At 40.2% G+C, this 15,771-nt stretch overlaps 1 long non-coding RNA gene across 1 annotated transcript; it reads right to left on the bottom strand.

Moving 5' to 3' along the window:
- Positions 1–950: 950 nt before the first annotated feature.
- LOC144720207 (uncharacterized) lies at positions 951–14,789 on the bottom strand. Its single transcript, XR_013585732.1, has 2 exons — positions 14,445–14,789; positions 951–1,113 (listed from the first exon to the last, which is right to left on the bottom strand). It is a non-coding gene; the product is annotated as an uncharacterized LOC144720207 (long non-coding RNA).
- Positions 14,790–15,771: the final 982 nt, after the last annotated feature.

The following is a 15,771-nucleotide window of genomic DNA, read 5'->3' on the forward strand; positions in this document are numbered from 1 at the left end:
GTGATTTGTATGTTGGAGTCTGGTAGTATCACCCCAGTGTATTATTTAACACGCCACTGGTGCAGAAGTCATGTACACTCCTGACTATTACTTGGTTATAAAGGTTTCTTACCTGGTTATAGAGGTTTATTTATACGTATGACTTGGAATTTTATATTGCTTATTTTAACAAGCTTCCTTTGAAGAAAACTATTATAAAACTGAAAAAAGTGTTATTGCTCTATTAAACAGTATTAACACAATAAAAATAGATGTGAATTACAGCATAGGTAACTTATTTCTCAACGTGATTACAGATACTGACATGGGCAGTATGTGTTTTGAAACAGGAGATATAAGAGTTGAACAATTCTTGGTTAAAAGTTGTTGTTTGTTTTTTACTCGCTTTTGCTTTAATCAATGTACACTACACAGCATAGTTGTATCGTTGATATTTGAAAGCCACTGTTTAAAAAAAGAGCGTCAATAACACTGGTCAACACAAAAAAAAAAATTCTGGCCTGGACTTTTGCAGCTGTTTTAGACTAATTTCAGGGTGCTGATTCCAAATCTGATCTCAGATTTGCCCTATCACATAATTTTTATGCTATCGGTATACCCCATTTTCATTGATTTTACCCGAAATTAACTCTGCCACTTATGATTGCAAGTTGTTGCGAGTCAGTGATTGCTTCAGTGTTAAAATATGGTGCTGTATTTTTAGGATAGTGTGTTTATAATATCATTTTATGTAGATATCCACAATTATTTAATATTTTTCTTCTGCAGTTTTAATTGAACATGCAATATTTGATATCTAAAAAACCTGATGTGATAGACAAAAACTGATGCCAGATTTGGAATCTGCACTCCAAAATTACCTTAAAACCGTTGGAATACCCTATGCCAGAAAAAGTGTGTTGACCAGTGCAATCTGACGTGAACTAATAGCATTGGGTGCGGTTGCTCACTCGTGTTCCTCCGCCACGATCTCAGCCTTAACTTCAGGCTCAGGCTCGGGCTCGGGCTCGGGCTCGGTCTCGGGCTCGGGCTCGGGCTCGGCTTCCTCCTCGTGCACCTCCTCCTCAACCGCGATCTCTTCGGTGTCAGACATCGTCGCGGGATATTAGAGCCCTGTGGGGAGGAGACAAAGTGCAAGTTCACTCGCATGTTATACATTTTTTCCCAGCCCTTGCATTTTACTGCTGGGTGAAGAACATCACCAATTTCATGACGGTAATGGGGATTGTTTGGCCATACTTCACCTCCGATTAGCTACGTACGGTGTGAAAGAAGTTCAACGTACACACACACATATGTGATGGTCAGTGCGAATTGCTGAAGGATGGTGGGGGCCCAGGGCCGTTCAAGCTATCGCTCGCCGTTCCAAGTTAAATTAACTGAACGCAGGTCACCGGGTTCATAGCGCAGTGCACTAACCACTGCGCTAACCGCTCCACGCCCCAATTCAATCCAATGTGCTGGCATAGATCACCGTGGAAAATATAAATGTTCGGCTGATAAAGACCTACAATGCTGTCCTTTTATTGCTATTTTAACAGTAAATGGTTAAAAGTTTAGTTGAAGGTGAAGCAATTATTATCAATTAAAAAAATACTTACAAATTAATAATTATGGATTCAAGTACAATGTCAGTAATTTATAATATCAGGTTGATTTCCAAAAAATATAACTAGTTCAATGTCCGCTACTACCATTTATTTTCTACTTTTTTTTTATACGCGTGTTCAGGGCCGGATTCAGATTTTGTAGGCCCCTGGGCTGCAGGTACTGTGAGGCCCCCAGTAATATTTTCAAAAGGAAAACAAAGTTAAAGAATTTTTTTTTTACAAGGCTAACAACAAATAAAATTCAGCATTCACAAGTGAAAAAACTTTCACTTAATCTCTGAAGGCCCTCCAGCTGGCAGAGTCCCCTGGGCTGCAGCCCATAAAGCCCCGTGCCTTAATCCGGCCCTGTGTGTGTCGCTTATAGCAAATTGCAATCATTGTTCAGACTTTCTTAGAAAATATAAAAATCATGTATAACTTCCTTGTATATTTGCTGCTGGCTTTTATTATATCTAAGCATCTTAGCAAATATGTAATGGACATTTAATTATTAAAGTACAATATACCGTTTTATCATCTTAAACACGATGTTGCTCATAATCAACGTTTTTGGGTTTAGATCGCGTTATTTATAAATGTGTCGTAACCCTCCACCACGATGTTGTTGCTCAAATGTGGTGAATTTAGAAAATATGTAACATAACGATTTAATATAATCACATAATTCAATGAGAATTATATAGTTGCAGTCTACATATTAACTCCTCCAGTCTAGATGTTGATTCATCCATCGTGCTGCAACAAATTGCAAACTTAAAAAGTATTGAAACATGCCGAGGAACTTTAAAATGTATCTTGGCTTCGTTTAAATTAAAAAGCAAAAGTCCGTTCAGAAAGTATCTTCCACTTGTCCTCTGATGTCTCAACTCTCCAAAGGCTCAGAATGGCAAATGCAGTATTGACTGTGACCGTCGCAATATATGCTGGGCACGAATACCCCTGACACGAGGAACAGCTGGGAAAAACAATTTAAAGAGAGGGGTTGGTTTTTTTTTGGAAACAGATCCCAGATCTGTAACCCCAACGATGACCATCGTGTTGACCCTTACACTATTTTGGCAAGGGTTGATTTGGGGGTTAACCATATTCAGCAGTACTGTATTGAATTACTCATTTGTATTGTAGGAACGCTGAAAGATAATCTGAAAACGTGTGTTACAAAGAGCCTCGGCGTTATACGTTTTCTACATCACAAACAAGACTTTGCAATAAATGTTTTAAAAAATGTCAAGCATCTAAATGTGGGGTATTTCACGTATCCAATTCATGTGTTTTTTTTTACAAACAGTTCCATCGTTATGGGAACAACAATCGTTTGATGAAATAACAACACGAAGGATTATTTGGGCATTTATATAGTGGTCTTGTTAAAGAAGATGGTGCTGGCATTTCTTCTGGGGTGCAGCAATCACATGGGACATGCATGCACCCATAGGCACGCAGCAAAAGGCATGTCTCAGGCCGAACCGCTATTCATTTTATTTCGCCTTTTCGATTTCCTTATCGTTTACGATTGTATTTTAGATCATTTAAATGATATTTAATTGCAATTAAATGATAATTTGATTGATAATTTAATGGCAATTATTGTTCATAGTCTATTTAATTAGAAAAGCCATGTATAATTCCCTTGTATAATTGTTGCTGGCTTATATTATATCGAAGCATTTTACTACATGTTATTCACGTTAAATTATTAAGCACAGTTTTCTTCTCTCAAACACCACGTTGCTGCTCAAATGTGGTTAATTGAGAAAACATACAGCATAATTATTTAATGGGAAGAATACAATCGACAAGCACGCAGCAGAATTCAAGTGGGAAATGCCACGCGGACATGGGAGCGCTGCGCGTGGCACGTCCTTGGTACACATTTGCTGTCGAGGGAGAATGCATTCGTCAAACTTCACTCACTGTGGCCACAACCTATGTAGCGAAGGTTCTTGCCCGTTTTCATGCTCGTAGATAATAGGATTTTTTTTAAGTGCCACTATGCTCAACACTGCAATGGAAAACAATCAGGCTATTGTATGAAGGTGATATATCTCTCCTGCCATTACACCGCTGACTGGCAGCACGCCTCCATACATGGAGGGCAATCCAGAGATTGTTTACTTTCTTGGTAAAAAAAAACATCCACGTCCTTTGTGTTGGCCCTGTGCAATACCAATACCCTGAATCAAAGAGATTCAGATAACGGAGTGCTATTTATACACTGGCAAAAAAGTGTGCTGCCATTTGGTGTATTCTGTTGGTTTAAAATTACAAAGAGATATATCTCGGCCTACTCATATCCCCATTTATAGCGAACTCCAGCTACAGCCAAGTTTGAAAGAACTTACCTAAATTGGACACCCACTAAGGAGGTAGCACAGACGCTGTTACGCATCGTGTATGAAAAGGAATATGCTTTACCCTTTCACGGCAATAAGACATGAGTTAAGATGTCCAAACACCAAATAGACGTGACGCCTTGCATCATCATCATGTTGATACAGGCAAAGAGATTCCCATACATACGTAATGTGTATTGATTCATCAGATTTTTGTACTAAAGTCTGACTTTCCCCCAAGTGTTCAGCATGTTTATTAAAAGGTGAACAACCTTGTTTGGCTCAATTACACCTTTGCAGAATTAGTAGAAACATTATGAAGAGATCACCGAGGCCTTCCAACAGCCCGTGCACGTGATGTAACCACACCTTGACATGGCTTCTTTCAGCTACATCTTGCCATCGTCTACACCCACACTTCTAAGTTCTGCTCTTAAGGTGTCCCGCCATTTGTCTTTACGTCTTCCCTGAGTAACTGACCTCCGAACGCCACTCCAATGCCCGTCTGGGTAACCTGCCCTCCTCCATCCTGTACGCATACCCCAACTAATCCCAACATCCTCTTCCATGTTAAGTTGGCGATGCTTGTTTGGCACGATCTATTCTGAACTTACCAATTTGCTTACTCTATCCAAATGTGACATTCCTAGCATCGTCCACATACATCTATATTTAAAGGCTAGAAGCGAAGTGCCCAGTCAGCCTGTTTAATTCCGGCATTCAGTCTCACATACTCTTCTCAAACATTCAAAGTGGCTGATGGGCTCCTCCTAACAACCACCCACGTTCACGCGCACGGCTCCCGCGTCGTTCTACGACGACAGAGGTGCAGTTTGCCACTGCCCTCCACTTAAGTTCTGAACACTCATCTTTAGATCGCGGCGCACGCTGCCATACTTCCCAACACTTCGTTTCACAGTTTCTTTTTTAAATAATAATTTATAAATGATGCATTCTAAAATGATATTTTGTATCATCTCCATTAAATTATTTTGAAAATTTAGTTGCTGTCGATAATTTACACATGAGGCATGCCTTCTCAAACTACTGAACAGTTGTCCATGAAACAATTATTAACCCTAAGCAGTGAATATTTACTTTTTACAGTATATATGGACAGTGTTAAGCATACCATATAACCATGCTTTACAATAATTGGACGTTTAAAGCAAAGAAAAAAAAAGAATAGCTGTGAATAAACCTTGAATAATGGTTACATATTACTGTTTAGTATGAGTCCTTTGACATGATGAATGTTTAAAATTATGCACATATATTTTATAATTCCACTTCAACCACTGACTCAAGTCTAATAGGTCCAGTGGCAGAAACAATAACCACTTTTGGCCAGTTGCTTTCAATGCATTTATGAGTGAGAATATGGATAGTGTGCAGATCCTATACAATAATGTGTGGCTGTTTGTCAATCCAAGGTGGATAGCGTGCACGTTCGATACAATAAGTTGTGGCCCTTTGCCAATCCAAGGTGGATAAAGACCTCACCCTGGTGTATCAGTCACGGGGGTTGTTTGATATAGGATGATAAAATATTGGCATTCAGAAAAAAAGTTCACATATATGCAATTGGTCAGTAATAACTATAAACTATATCACCCACAGAATGTTCGTACGTACAGGTTACATGCTGATTTGATGTTTTGTACGTGTGGGCAGTTAAATCTGTGGAGATGTTTTTGTGAAAAGCTAAGTTTTTTTTTCTTCACCGTCTCATACATTTGCAGCATCAGGAGAAAAATAATTTGAATCGTTCAAAATGTGTTTACAATGCGAGAGGGGGGGGGGAATGCACAGACAAAATGAAAAGCTCATTGTAAACCGTTTCAGGAAACATTTGTTGTGAGCATAAAGCCGCTGCGTAAATACCGCGCGCGTTTAAAGGTGTGACCGACCCGGCGAACGTCCGGTCAGGCGCTACAGACGTCGCTCGTCACGTTGACTCGCGTGCGATGGGGCAGATATCGCGTTCGAATAGGCAGACACACGGCTGCGGGAGCATTAATGATACGTGGGTTGGTGTGAAATAGTCTTTTTATAATCTGTTATTCTTAACGGGATTAGGGCTGTTGTATTATGCGAATCCTAAATCGCAATCTGTGATTGAATAGAGCACCCATTAACGAGACTCGCTACATTGCTGTGAATTATGCAAATACAGTTTGTTTTTGATTGTACCAAGATTTTTTAATTTGCAGTAAAGCCATAACCTGTGTTATTATTTACATGAGTTTAAGCTGAACCCAGCTGTATATCGTTAAATCCTTTACAACTGTGGATCTAATTTGGCATTCTTGATCTCACACTATATTTACATGAAATGGCCACTCGATGGATACGTATTAAACAAGCAGTTGAACATGCTAGGGTTTGTGTTAAAAATGTAAGTTTGGGAGGCCACCATATATACAGTTATAGATTCAGAGACTACGATTGCCGTTAAAACTGCACAGTACATGTACGATACGTTGAAACGCCTCCGAACAATGTTTGTCCCGTTCTCACAGTGGCTAACTGCTACGGTACAGCAAGCATACTTTCTCTCAGCAATCTCTCACCACTGTGGCGCAGTTAATAAGAAATGCACCCGTGGACAGGATAACACAGGCATTGAAAGTGAATATATTCTAATGGCGCGTGAACATAATTTCCCCAGGCGCGTTGAGTGTGACGACGTGCGAAGTAAAGTGAGTGTGAGACCTCGTCTGCAACACTGTGGAGAAGCGAACGTGTCTTGACTGGGGTGCCACGGTGGCAAGATGTTAACTACCTCGCCTGGTATGTAGGAGATCGTGGGTTGGATCCCATCCCTGACGCCTGGATATTTGGAGTTTGAGTGTTCTCCCCGTGGTCGCGTGGATTTTTCTACTGGGTCCTCCGGGTTTTGCCTCCACATTAGTAAACATTCGTTTAGAGTATTTGGCTGCTATCAATGTTCACATGATAAGCCACTTCATTGCGATATCAATCGTAGCTCAGTGGGCCTTATAAAAATAGTTTAATTTTAGACTGGGCCTTGTCTGTGATTTCACGAACAAAAGCTCTTCTTAAACAGGTTGTCTGAGATAAAATTCTACAACCCACGTACATAACACCGTAAAACATTTTAGATCAATTAATAATCACGTATCAAAATTCCTAGTCCTAATTTTAATGCGTCAGCCGAGCATGTAAAATATTTGTACTTGTTGGAGGAAAAGTATTCTCTACAAGATGCTGTTTTCAGGATGATCCTGTGGGTGCTACTATATTGTTTCCAGATATATTCCCTCTTCCATTCCTTAGTGGCCAGAATTCTTTGTTCCATTGTGGACCGCAGTAGTTTTTAAAGTTTTGGGGAAAAAAATAGAAGAAATCTAAAGGTAAAAAAAATAAAGTGCCACAAGACTGTATCAGTCAATTTCACTAAATGATATTGTACAGTGTAGTGTTCAAAAACACAATTTTATGGCAACTCAAATTGAGGACTGTAATAAAAAAAATCTACAAAAAGTAAAATACTGGAGAAATTTTTCAGGTCTGCTGCCTCCCAACCACTTTCCCCAATGCAAAATCAAAGTTGGGTGACAGTAAGATTACTGATTTAAAGAAATTAGTTTTCAATCTAGATTTAAAAGTGCATAGCTCCAGTAGCTTCCTAATATCTGAAGGGAGAGCATTTCAGATGTCCACAGAAGCGCATCTGAAAGTGTGTGATGCAGTGACTGTCTTTTTTCGATGATTGGCTTAAAGCCACTGCGGGGATAACCAGAGTTCGCGTGATGGTTTATGTTGTAATGAGCACGACCTTATAATAATGTATTCGTTCAGCAACCAGAAGGCAATGCAGCTCAGCGAGCACCGGATGGACACGGTCAGATCCAGCGGTACCCGTCACGACACGTGCCAAAGAATGTTGTACATGCTACAGTTTGCTAATGATTTTGCCAGATGTCCCATGGAGTAGTGCATGGTGAATTGCAATAATCGCGCCTTGTCGATACTATGCTACATGCCACCTTATTGGATATGTCACGACTTAATAGTGGAGTAGAGCCATGATATGAAAATGTAAGTATATAGGCACGACATATGATGATGATGATGATGATAATAATCATCACCTCTATTTTATAAAGCGCCTTTCATATCGAAATATTTCAATAAAAAAATCTACACTCACAAGCATATATACAAAATAAGCGAAATAGAACACTGATAGGTATAACAATATCGATAACAACTACACTCGAAATTCCAATAAAATGAAGAACAAGCTATGATAAAAGCGAATAATAATAACAGAGTAATCCAATCAGACAACAGGAAAAGCCAATGCACAAAAAATGGTTTTCAAATCTTAAGTTACAGGGAAAGCTTGCACAAAAAGATGCGTTTCAAGATGAGATTTTTTTTTTAAGTGCAACAGGCTCAGAATCCCGCATGGACCGAGGAAGGGGCTAAGTGTGGTCAACGCGATGGGATAAGACGCGGTAACAGTTGGGCAGCTGTCTTGTGATGACTCCCCAAGATGCCTCGTGTCACAGCTGTTGTCTGTCCTTCCGTTGAGGCCACTTGTGTCCTGAGAAGCCAGCGTTGGCTAACATTAACCACTCTCGAACCCAATGCTGTCTCCCTACAGTTCTATATTCCTTGTCTCTTTCATTTCTCCCTATACCCCCCTTTTGATTTCCCCCCCTTAATCTCCCTGCTAATCACCTAACCCTGTAATGGCCTCCCCCCTCCTCAGCGATCCTCCTGTTGTCCCACACCTTATGCGTCAAAGGCCTCATTGGCATCGGGCCCCAGTTTAATCACCGACCCAGGACTTCGGCAGTATCATTAGCCCTGGAACTGGATACTGCCTCATCCCCAGTACCAGGCCTCTGGCTCAGGGCCCTGCCAGCCTGGTGCCCACCACCTCTACTGGATTCTAGACTTGAAGCTTTCGTGACTGCAAGGATTCATATTCTTAGGTTTTTTCGGTAAAGTCACGTAGGTAAAAAAAATTAAATTAATAAAAAGTAAAATAAAATAAAAATCACGTTTCGGAGGCAACACAAGCTTCCGTCTTCAGGTGGAACAGTCACAGCACGATAGCTGTATCAAGTGAGAGAAATTCCAAGAAAACTGTATCTTTATATATACTGGTTGAGGGTGGGAGGAGCCAAGGTAGGCCCTGGATATTATTTTTGTGAGGTTCGGTGCGGCTGAAGCACGCTGTTAGGAATGAGCCTATGTTGTGTAAACTAGGTGCGGATGATGTAAAGGTGCATGTAAAGGTGCATGTAAAAGGGACTGAGCCTTTTTGTTATGTAGAGATGATGCGGCTGAAATCGCTGCCAGGAAATTAGTCTTTGTTGTGTAGAATGGTTGACTGAGCCTATTATTATGTAGAGGTGGTGCGGCTTAAATCGCTGCCTGGACCCCATTGGCCCGCCTGCTGCTGCTGGGGCCGCATTCATTAAAACTTAAACCCTGCCGCCTTGTTGGGCCATGGTTGCAGTGTGACTGGGGGTTTCCATCGAGGGAACTGGTATCTGTGTTTGGGTGGAAGTAATTTATTTGTACCGATATCCTGAGGTGGTATAGGGGTGCAATGGTGGTTAGATGTTAACGACCTTGCCTGGTATACAAGAGGTTTTGGGTTCGATCCCAACCCTGACGCCTGTATATTTGGAGTTTAAATATTCCCCCCGTGGTCGCGCGGATTTTTATCCGGGTCCTCCGGTTTGTCCTCCCACATTTAGAAACAGCGTGCGTTTAGAGTATTTGGCAGTTACAAATTTCCACGTGATTATCCATTTGGTTGGTCTATCATTTGTGGCCAGGTTCCTCCTCTGGTCTAACATCCTTTGAGACAAGGCTCAAAAGAAAGCTGTCCCTGGTGTAGGCCAATTAGTTTCAAGAACAATGCATATATTATCAGAGTATTTTTTTTTGCATTCTGACCACAAGTGTTGTGGTTAATGCAGACATGATTCCTTGTAAAAGGTTTCAGTTTGGTGTTTTAACATCTTAACACCTGTTTTGTTGCCAGAAAAAAGGAGAAAACACGATTATCGTGTGTGTTTTAGTTTGCGATAGAATTCAACTGTATTGATGGCACACAATTTTGATAGGCCTAGGGTGACTGAGAAATATGTTTGGGTTTTTCTCTGGAAGAAAGTGGCAAACCCTCAATGTGACCCTCTCCACCTCTGTTCCATACATTTCCACACTTGCTAACTCATTACTTTTCTCAGCGGCATCCCATACTCATGTGCAGTATTGTCAGATGTGATTTGCCTTCGCAATTTTTGGCGCTTTTGGGCCCCGCGCTCAGCGATTGTGAAGGAAAAGAAGGATTGCTACTCAGGAAGAGAAGGGAGAGGTTTTCAATGAAGAGGAAAAAAATTGGGGTGGGGAATTGGAGAGAGAACCCGATATGGTCCAGGACTGATTACCCACAGAGGTGGGTTGAGGGAATAAAAATAAAAGCATTCACTGTAATTAACAGATGCTGCTCCCCTAACAAGCACCAAGAGACAAGGAATAATATCCAAGAGGACCCATTCGAGATATCAGGAGCGCAGAATGAGCAGCAGAGGTGGTGTTTGATTTTCCCTCTATAAACAACTGGCGATGTATTTTTTGTTGTTGTTGCTGTTGTGCTGCTGCGACATTAGTCACCGCAAATTCTGCACGCCCACCAGACCGTGCACAAGCTCTCTTGCTCCACTGCTCACCCTCCATAAATCCAGTGCATTAGGATGAACGCTCACCGCTTGTCACGAACAGTGGCGTTGCCAAGCAGCCGTTGCGACGGTGGCACTTTTTTAAACGGTGCCACGGTGGCGAGATGTTAACTACCTTGCCTGGTATACAGGAGGTCGTGAGTTTGATCCAGACCCTGACGTCATAAAATTAGGAATTTGCGATCTCTCTCTCTCGGTGGTTGTATGGATTTTTTCCAGGACCTCCGGCTTTTACCTCCACATTTAGAATTAAAATGTGTTTAGAGTATTTGGCTGCTCTAAATGTCCACGTGATAAGCCACTTCGTTGAACTATCATTTGTGGCCAGGTCGCTTCTGAAAAAGAGCTATACAGCTCAGTGGGCCTTACTTGGTAAAATAAAAAGAGTCTGTTTAAATGTGCATGCCAGTTACTGTGCAGACAGCGTCACGTTTATGGCAAGCAATACACGGAAATATGAAGTAAAACGCTGTAATATTAACAAAGGACATAATTCCCACTTTGTCCTAGTTTGCGAATATAGCCCCACAGAAAATAGGATCCGCTATATTGGTCCCCGTATCACAATGGATGAGAAGAGTTTTCCTGGGAATGTATTGGCTACGTACGGTGCGAAAGAAGCTCTACATACATGCATACATAACTAATGGTACATTCTCATTAAAAAAACACACGTAACTCCAGCTGCTTACTTTACAGCGATAGTTATGGCTGTTCGCATGCAAAGCCTATGTACACTTTACTTTCCTAACATCATATTACAGCACCGCTATTTATAGATTTGGACCAATGTTGCATCCATCTGAGGTTTGGTAATCTCCATTAGTCTGCTGTACTTCACGCTCTGTTCATCAGATTGATAAGAACATTTTGGACTTGTTCCATATCGAACAAGGAAAGAGTTTCAATTAGGTAATCCCTGATGGAAAACGCTACATTTTAAATTACACTCTTACAATTTAGTGAGGCAGTTTTATTCAGCCGTCTGGAGTATCAGACGCAATTATACTCTATATGTAAAACATTGCTTGGTGATCCTGTGTTGGCGGTGGTGCACAAATACAAATAACAAACAAATTCAACTCGTCCGTCAATGACACTCGCCTTAAAAGGAAACAATAGGCGACGTTTCCCGGCGATGCCCTGAATGTATTTATGTCCCGTGAAGACGCGCCATTGCCTGAAACATCGCCTCTTCTATGCTTTTCCTTTTAAGGCCGCAGTATTATTGACAAATGTGCTGAGTTTTTTTGCTCTATAAATAATTCATTTACGTCGTGAATGAAAATGATTTTTCTTTTTTTCCTTTGCCCTCCAAATGTGACATTTAGCGAAACTAATATTAAGGCAGCCAACTGTCATTTATTGCAATATAACCCATTCATGTTTTGTTTAGCCATTTCTTTTTACCGGGTAACATTTCAATTTTTGTTTCCAATAATATTACAACTTTTAATGACTTACATTTTTAAGTTTTTTTTTTTACGTTTGCGTTGTATTTTTTTGCAACTATTGTAGCAACTTGGACATTGTTTAATATTTGATTTTCTGTTATTTATACTCCACACCTTTACTTTAACTATACTTAGACCTGGTTTCCGAAAGACATGGATAGCAGTGTTCTCTCTAATCTAGGATTAGTAATAATTAAATGCCTAAAAACATATTTACAGGTTGTAGCTTACGATCGGTGTCCTTTAATTACGATAGCTACTGTAGTTGAGTGCCAAATTAGATGTTATTTCTTTGCTAAAGAAACTCAGCTTTCCAGATTCATAAAGCAACAGTCCCACATGTGCTTACAATGTAAAGGTAATGTTAGAATATTCACCACAGGCAGATGGACAAGGCAGGGGTGTATCTATTAATCTCTGAATTTTTTAAACAGGAAATTAACATTGGACCGCAAACGAAACTCAAACTATAATATTTTTTTTGGGTGAGATCGCGTAAATGTCTCTTTAAACCTGTCACCACCCGACACAGCAAATTAGGAAGGGTTGTCACGTAAACAGAATATGCGAATTCTATACTAGAATATGCCAATTCATTACTATCCATTGCCACGTTCTGTTTACGTGAGAAACCTGACTTATTGGCTGTGTCGGGTGGTGGTGGGTTTAACGACACATTTATATTTACGCAATCTAACCCAAAAAACTCTATTATGAATATTGGTCACAAAAGCCTATGTGGGAAACTCGAACTGCCCAGATTAAAACAGGTCCTGCAGAAAAAACGAGAACCCGACTGTAGAAAACCTATGATAATTGGTTCTTTACCCTTCTATCTGGCAACAAAACTGACACCTTTTTACAAGGAGTCATGTTTGCATAGACCGCAATACCTGCAGTCATAATACAAACAAAAGAACATAACTCTGATAATGTGCACTGTCCTTAAAGTTGATTGATCCACACCCGAGACAGCTTTCCTTAGAGCCTAGTCTCATATGGGTTGGACCAGATGACGCCAAAAGGCGCCTTTTGGCGTCATCTGGTCCAACCCATATGAGACTAGGCGCCTTTTGGCGTCATCTGGTCCAACCCATATGAGACTAGGCTCTAAGGAAAGCTGTCTCGGGTGTGGATCAATCAACTTTAAGGACAGTGCACATTATCAGAGTTATGTTCTTTTGTTTGTATTATGACTGCAGGTATTGCGGTCTATGCAAACATGACTCCTTGTAAAAAGGTGTCAGTTTTGTTGCCAGATAGAAGGGTAAAGAACCAATTATCATATTTTGTACTGGCAAATGAGGTTCCCATAGTGTAGAAAACCTACTCAATAAAGTAGCAATAGGTTTATCGGCATACTCTAAACATAGTCTCCATGTACGATTTCACTCCTCCTTGCCGAGATCAAGTACAAAGATTGAGTTTGGGTTCAGGGCATTCGCTAAAATTTCATCAAATTTAAAATTAGAATCTTAAAAAGGTTTGAAAAGAGATGACATTGTTATTCATCTTGATGGGTTCAATACGTTTTAATAGGCGTTAATCAAATTTCAGGAGTCAATTAAACATTCCTTTGTAATGTATTTTTAGGCACCAGATCTGAATTTGTTTAGGTTCAAGTAACATTTTCACACCGTGGAACTATTAACAGGAGCAGATTATCAAATGGGTTCATGGAAATCAACAAGAATAGCATGGGAGCCATGGCCAACCACTGTTTTTTAATTATTGACCATTTTTGGCATAATTAATCACTACGTTAACCCACCACGTGCTCTTGAACATTAATGATAAAAGCCCAACAAGTTTGTATTATCATAACGTGCAGTTGCACAGTTGATAAGCTTAATTAACAAAAACATGCAAAACTGTCAATTAATTCTTGTTAATACAAAACTCATTAAAATACACTCCTAAAATACCACGAGTTGATAAATATGGTAAACTACTTAATATTTTGGAGATACCTTTTGAAAGCAAAGAATAATTGCGTTGAAAATAAAGAATATTTACACTTGATCTGTACAGAGCAGATGCGAGTGTACAGTTACATGTCTGTTTTTTTTTATAACTGCAGTACTTCATGGTCCGAATGATCAAAGGGCATAACTGCCATACACTTTACTTTTAATGTGCAAAGTAGAATAGTAATGATTATATTGTTCACGTCGTACTAAGTTACACTTTCACGTACAAATTTATGAAGGTGAAACAGGCTTAACTTTGGATGCATTTAACACCCACAGAATGTTGTGCGGCGACGTATTGCAACTTTAGTGAATTTGCGCGTGAGACGAACTCCCGACTACTGACCTGCTCTTCAAGACCGAAGGGGAATGGAGAAGCCTGGAGGAGGCTTGTGAAGAGAAAGACGGCACTGGTTCTCGAGCTGACGTTAAATGACGTTAAAAGAATAATTTATGCCGGCTCGCTAAAAGCCCATTGGTTCAAAACTTGCAAAGGGGCCTCTTTTTTTTTTAAAGTTCAACCGACAAAATATGGCCTGTTCTAATTAATCACCAATGACGTGCTGAAAGAAATATGTCAGGCTTCTTATATTACAAGCCCGTAAAGCTATATTTGTCAGTGCCTTCAGGGCTGTGCTCAGTGCACTGCTGAAATCGTCCACGTGAAGTGGCTGCCAAGGGCCAAATGGCTGGGATGGACACAACTCAGTCGTAGCCTAGGAAGTTTTTTTGGCAGTTCCATGGAAATGTAGGTTCGCATTCATCACAGGGAGTAATTATTGGAACTTTCAGGTCAAGATACTGGAATGTAAAGGTCGACAGATTACTCTCACAATATAGAATGTTTGTTTCCACTTTGAGGATATTTAATAAAAACAGATATGACAAATCAACATTATTAGCGTATAACCAATTTTTTTAGCATTGAAAAATGCAGTTTACACAGCACTTCCTTCTATATTCCTGTAGTTTAACCTTTGTGTGTGCTGGTATTTTAATAAAACACGAGGCATGGTATATGTAGACAATTGTGGTTCAAGATTTATTGATATAAAGAATATTCTTTAACCTAGAAATCCCACTTGTCGCCAAATTGTCAACAAATACCCGGTGGTCAAACAACATAATCGTGGCCATCATCACTCTCCCTGGAGGATTAGACTCCCATGAGGTCCCGGTCACCTGTCACTGCCAGAATCCTGTCCACATTTGTTTTTCCTGTTTACTTTGCTCTGCATTCATGTGCGCGCACACACGCACGAGACAATGTGCGCCACTTTGTTCGTCGCAACAATGCCGGTCCTACGGTTCTCGAACAGTTGCATTGTAATTCTTGCAAAAACGCAGTTGTACAGATTTGCTGTCAATTCTACGAAACCTATTTCCATTAAAAGAAAAAACTGTCCACACTTTTTCATTTGCAGATCAATCATTGAACATTATCAATGTCGGCAAGCTCTTTAATGGCCAACTCAAATAAATAACTGCTTATACAAAGAGAGCTGGTAAGGTGCATTGAGTTTGCACAGTGTGCAGCCAGATCATTCATAATACTGCTTTTTTTGGGTTAGATCGCGTAAATATAAATGTGTTAAATCCACCGCCACCCGCCACAGCCAATTAGTAAGGGTTGTCACGTAAACAGAACATGCCAATGATAAGCGTGGAAGTAA

The sequence above is a fragment of the Lampetra planeri genome, chromosome 8 (genome assembly GCF_965212315.1).
Source record: "Lampetra planeri chromosome 8, kcLamPlan1.2.h2, whole genome shotgun sequence".
Taxonomy (NCBI): domain Eukaryota; kingdom Metazoa; phylum Chordata; class Hyperoartia; order Petromyzontiformes; family Petromyzontidae; genus Lampetra; species Lampetra planeri.